This window comes from Pseudophryne corroboree, chromosome 8, assembly GCF_028390025.1.
Source record: "Pseudophryne corroboree isolate aPseCor3 chromosome 8, aPseCor3.hap2, whole genome shotgun sequence".
NCBI lineage: Eukaryota > Metazoa > Chordata > Amphibia > Anura > Myobatrachidae > Pseudophryne > Pseudophryne corroboree.
In genome coordinates, this window is record NC_086451.1 from 57,213,320 (window position 1) to 57,219,495 (window position 6,176).

Sequence of the window (6,176 nt, forward strand, 5' to 3'; positions counted from 1 at the left end):
ATGTAAAAGTGTATATATATTTTTTTTTTCCCTTTGTTTGTTTTTAAAGGTGTTGTTTGTGAATGAAGGTGTTTACATGTTTCTTAACACAATAATCTCCTGTTTTTTTTGTTAATAATCTAACGTAAGATGTGTGTAATGTTTTTTGCAAACAATTTCTGCCTGCCAATCAGCTGATCCTTTTTTGCATTAATAAACACAACACCCGGTTAACTTTAATCAACTTTTTTTATTTTATTTTTTAAAATAAATCAGTTTTTTTTTTCTTAAAATAAACAAAATCATGCAAATTTTTGCAAATTTTCAACACAATGCATTAATCCTTGCAGGTGTTGGCGCATGGTGTAAAGAATGCCTCCAAAACTTGTAGGATCTCCAACTGCAACATCTGAAATTAAGATGCAACACAAACATTAATAACTTAATTACATTACTTATTATCCAAGCAAGGCGCAAAGCACACTTAAATGCAGGCATGTCCAAACTGCTGGACTCCAGCTGTTGTGAAACTACATATACCAGCATGCCTTGACACAGTTTTGTGGTCAGGGAATGCCAAAGCTGTGTCAGGGCATGCTGGGATGTGTAGTTTCTCAACAGTTGTAGGGCCGCAGTTTGGACAGGCCTGCTTTAATGGCAAAGTTACTACATCCTGCCTGTTTTATGGTACAATCATTAGCAGAACAACACACAAGCCTGCTCAGCCTTTTTTTAAGATTTTAAAGTGTTCCAGACCATGGGTTACATTTACTACTATGTGAGTTATATTTAAGATGGAACGTTGCCCATAGCAAACAAGCAAAAATATGAATATTATATTGTAGAAGTGGTTCCCAATTTTTAAAGTATAATCTTATTGGTTGCTATGGCCGACATCCCATGTTAAAGATAACTACCATCTTCGTCAATGTTACACCATGTTGGCATTCATTCCCATTTGGTTTTTTTTTTATTGTTTTTTTTTTTTTTAGGGTGTTGGTCCTGCATCATCACACTGCATATCAACATCTTCAGAAGGACAACATATCCTAGCATGCCCACACTCCATGAAAGCTGCCCTTACTAAATAAGGTCAAACAGGTTTGACTTTATCCAATAATCATTTTGTGAGTGTAACTTTCACACCACAAATCATTGGGTCGTTAGGCTGCCTAACAAAGTGAAGCATGTGATTTGTAAGTGTAAATATTAAGAATACACAGGCACAAGTGTAAAAGAACAACAACATACTAAACTCCACTCAGGTCTAACTGTTTCCCAGAAAACCTAACACATATAAACCCTGTTGTCCTGTCAACCCTGTTGACCTAATGAGTGTCGACCTAGAGTGGACACACAAAACATGGCACACATAAACACTAGACATATAATGACACTCAAATAAATGTAAATGCAACATGTACACCATGAAGAAAAACACAATTAATTTTCCTTGGTACAAGAATTCCAACAGTACAACACTGCATGTTTTGTCATTGTAAGTGTAAGTAGGTAATCATTTTTAACAAAATGTTAAAACACTTACTTTCCTCGGCAACATGAAGACTCCCTGAACTGTCTTCAGGGGCTTCCTCTGCCCATTCACTGGGTGGGGATGGCGGCTGGATGGGGGAAGGCGGCTGGATGGGGGAAGGAGGAGGGATTGGGGAAGGAGGCTGGATGGGGGAAGGAGGCTGGATGGGGGAAGGAGGCTGGATGGGGGAAGGAGGCTGGATGGGGGAAGGAGGTTGGATTGGGGATGTAATTTCAGAGGGTGGGTCTGATTGAGAGGGCGAGGGGGGCGGTGAAAATGTTAGGCCAATAGAGGGTGAGGGGGGCTGAGAAGGTGAGTTGGAAGTAGAAGGAGAAGGGGTATGGGAAGGAGGAGAAGGGGTCACAGAAAGAGAAGGAGAGGTTGGCTGAGAAGGGGAGTGGAAAGTGGAGTGGGCCTGGGAAGCTGAGGGGGCCTGGGAAGCTGAGGGGGCCTGGGAAGCTGAGGGTGACTGGGAAGCTGAGGTGGATTGTGAAGCTGAGGGTGATTGGGAAGCTGAGGGGGATTGGGAAGCTGAGGGGGAGTGAGAAGGGGAGGGGGAGTGAGAAGGGGAGGGGGAGTGAGAAGGGGAGGGGGACTGGGAAGTGGAGGGGGAGTGAGAAGGGGAAGGGTGCTGAGCTGGTGCATCATGTGGTGCTTGCCGTTGTGGTCGTCCTAGAATGATTGGTAAAATATATTTCAATTTGCATGTTAAATTGCATACTAATCAATTGTAATTTTCACTGTTCGGTTCCATGTAAAAGAAAGTTTTTGTAAGAATTTTTAAAAAATAATTATTCAAACCTCTTCATGTTGCCCACTGCAAACAAAATTATGACATTTAAAAATTTTGTCGGTCATTCCTGTATCTATTCCATTGAGACATATTGATTTGTCTAGCCAACATCACCAGATCACTATTCAAGCTACCTTATTATATAGACAGCACTGATCAAGTTTTTTGGTACAGTTTCCTGCCTGGTTACTAATTATGTAAAACATGCACTTCTTTAGGGACACTTTGCTACAGTCAGTAATGTTTGCCCTAACCACACACACTGTCCTATTTTTTCAAAATGTTCACTCAGTGTTGCAATCAGCCTACCACTTAGTGAAAATTTGCACTATTTATGCTAATAATCTTATGTAATGTTACTTACTGCGTGCATGCATAGTGCGGATTTGCTGGCGGATCTCCGCCAACAGCTCTGGAGTCCTCCTTCGGAGATCACTCCATCTCCGCTCTAACTGGATGATGGTCCGCCTGCTGCGGACGCGAGACCGCAGCAGGCGACGGACCTCCGCGTAGGCCTCGCGCTTAACACGATTGGGGATGAATCGCCCAACGCGGCCTACGCGGCGGTCCATCACCGCAACCAGGACGCGGAGCTCCCGCCTGGTGAAAGGTGCCGCACGCATCATGGCAATGGCGTTTTCCTTATTTGGGCATATATTTATAATGTCTGTTAGCATGTGATTGGTCCACAATCTATGCTGTCATATGTCATTTATAATAACTTTATTGATCTTTGCAATGCTGTGAAGAGCAGAGTGTTATTTCGCACGAGCGGAACTACGCATTCGCATAAGCAAATTTTAAGCAAAACACAACCATAAAATTTAAAACAAAAAAACACAGACACAGACACACACACAGTTTTAGATCAATTTATAAACATATCTGAGTACTCACCTCAGTTTGTGTGGTCTTTCAGCTGGACATTCACAAAGTGGGCAACATTCAGTTTCATTTGTTTGTGTTTTTGTTTAAATAATCATGATGTTAGAATAGTAAAAAAATAAGGACACTATTTAGCAACATCACAGTATTGTTTGACACAAAATTAAATTGTCAGCTTAACGTGTTATTGTTTTTTGAAGATAAAAAAAAAACAGATTCAAACACACAAAAAGCATTACACAATGACCTTACAATAGCAAACACAATTTCTACATTTAAATACAAAATGATGCATACTGTGCTTTTATTTTGGTAACAATAGAGTAAAAAAAAACACTATACCTGAAAAATTCAGCAACAATGCTTGCCCTGACTTGGCTCCCCCTCCTTGTAACACTCCCCCCACCGAAGTGTCGGACAACCCCTGGCTCCTCATCAGGCAATTCCTCTGTCTGAGGAAGCTCTACGCTACTCCTTACCGCGATATTGTGGAGTATAGCGCACAGGACCACTATTTTACTTGCCATCTCCGGCGAATACATGATGTCGCCACCAGTGCGGTGGAGCACACGAAACCGCCCTTTAAGGACCCCAATTGTGCGCTCCACCAGCTGCCTAGTGGCAGTAAGCGCGGAGTTAAATGCCGTCTGTGGTCCTGGCCTGGGATTACGGTAAGGAGTCATGAGCCAGGGGGTGCAAGGATATCCACGGTCTCCTGTTTGAGGGAAAAAAAAAATTAGAAATAGTCAATTTGGAAAAATATACAAAATTTTGAACAAAATATGTGCAACAACTCACCCAATAACCACATGTCTGCTCGTTGACTTGATCTTAATCTGTGCCATATCCCTGATTGTCTAATGACATACGCATCATGGGAACTTCCAGTAAACTTTGCGTTCAGGGAAAGGATCTGGAGGGATGGCCCACAAACAACCATTACATTCAGAGAATGAAACAGTTTCCTGTTTCTATAAATTTCTTCATTATGTTTTGGTGGCTGAATAGCTACATGTGTGCCATCCACAACCCCAATAACATGTGGGAAGCGACTACCACCTTCCGCAAATTGCCGCTTCACCACATCTAGGGCACCAACATCCAAAGGCATAGCAATAAATTGCTTCACACGCTTGAGGAAAGCCTGGCAGACACGCCGCAGGACCTTACTGAACTGGCCCTGCGACATGCCAACCAGGTCTCCAACCACATGCTGGTAAGACCCTGTTGCCAAAAAATGTAACACAGCAAGGAATTGTGTCAATGGTGGTATTGCTGTAGGATACCGAATTTCAGACTCCAGATCACTCTCTATTATGGAGAGAGTGTCTAGGATTAGATGTGGTGGCAGCCTGTATCTACGTACAACCACATCATCTGGCATCCTAAAAAGTAGGACACGGGGTCGGAAAATTGGTGGCCTAGCACGCCTCCGTTGCCTTGGTTGATGAGGAGCCGGTTGTGGTTGTGGGGCTGGCGGTTGGGGTGGGAGTGCTGGCGTGGGTTGGGGAGGTAGGGCTTCTGCTGCGATAAATATAGACATCACACACTTTTATAAAAAAAAAAAAAAAAATTGAATAAGACAAAAACAAAGTCCAAAAAATATGCAAACAAAAAATTATTACAAAAAGGGTGTGTCAACTTACTGCAGGAGCGTAAGACATTTTTTCTGGGTTCAATTCAGGACCAAAAAGAATATTATAAAAAAAAAAAAAAATTTTTTATAATGAAAGCTACATGTTAAATTGTAATTGTTAAAAATACTATTATTTACAAAAACAGAACATCAAACACATCACAAACAACTACTACAAAATTAAGAATAATTGGTTAAAAAAATTTAAATTAAAAAAATAAAAAGTTAGCCCTTTAGTAGCTAGCCCAGCCAAGAACAACACTACTTTGCTGATCAATCCCGGTACAAAACATAACATTTATTATCAAGATGGAAAACAAACATAATCAAAACACTTTGAACAAACACAAACAGGCACCAACACAGGCCCAGGGAACTTACCTGATCCAAAATAAAGAAAGGAACTCTTTGTGTTATACAGCACACCAAAGAAACAAAATCAACTAGGGTTACGTCACCCAAAAAAAAACTCCTACAAGAGAGCAAATATGACAGTCACAAACAACATACAGACCAATAAACAAAACAGGCACCAACACAGGCCCAGGGAACTTACCTGATCCAAAATAAAGAAAGGAACTCTCTGTGTTATACAGCACACCAAAGAAACAAAATCAACTAGGGTTACGTCACCCAAAAAAAAACTCCTACAAGAGAGCAAATATGACAGTCAAAAACAACATACAGACCAATAAACAAAACAGGCACCAACACAGGCCCAGGGAACTTACCTGATCCAAAATAAAGAAAGGAACTCTTTGTGTTATACAGCACACCAAAGAAACAAAATCAACTAGGGTTACGTCACCCAAAAAAAAACTCCTACAAGAGAGCAAATATGACAGTCAAAAACAACATACAGACCAATAAACAAAACAGGCACCAACACAGGCCCAGGGAACTTACCTGATCCAAAATAAAGAAAGGAACTCTTTGTGTTATATAGCACACCAAAGAAACAAAATCAACTAGGGTTACGTCTCCCAAAAAAAATCTCCTACAAGAGAACAAAAATGTCAGTAAAAGCAATGAAGCACAGGTTTATTTGCAAAAATGGACTAGCTAAATATATATGTGTAAAAAAGAATAACAAACAATCAACATAAAATAAACACTTTGAAATCAAAAAATGAACAACAAGACGAATTCCAGAATACTCACAAACGAAAAATCGCAGACAAAATGCTACACTGACTATATTCTAAACGCAAACGAAAGGACAAATGTATGCTTGACAATTACTCACTCTGAAAATTCCTATAGCACCTTCACGCACAAGCCAACAAACTCAAGTGAAACTCCAAACTACCTACACTCACAGCGTGCAAAGTAGGCCCTTAAATAAGCAG

General features: G+C 40.7%; 1 long non-coding RNA gene across 1 annotated transcript; it reads right to left on the minus strand.

Annotated features, from left to right (window-relative positions):
* Positions 1–296: 296 nt before the first annotated feature.
* Positions 297–3,883, minus strand: LOC134947481 (uncharacterized). Its single transcript, XR_010182570.1, has 4 exons — positions 3,534–3,883; positions 3,204–3,225; positions 1,526–2,185; positions 297–388 (listed from the first exon to the last, which is right to left on the minus strand). It is a non-coding gene; the product is annotated as an uncharacterized LOC134947481 (long non-coding RNA).
* Between the last annotated feature and the right edge of the window lie 2,293 nt (positions 3,884–6,176).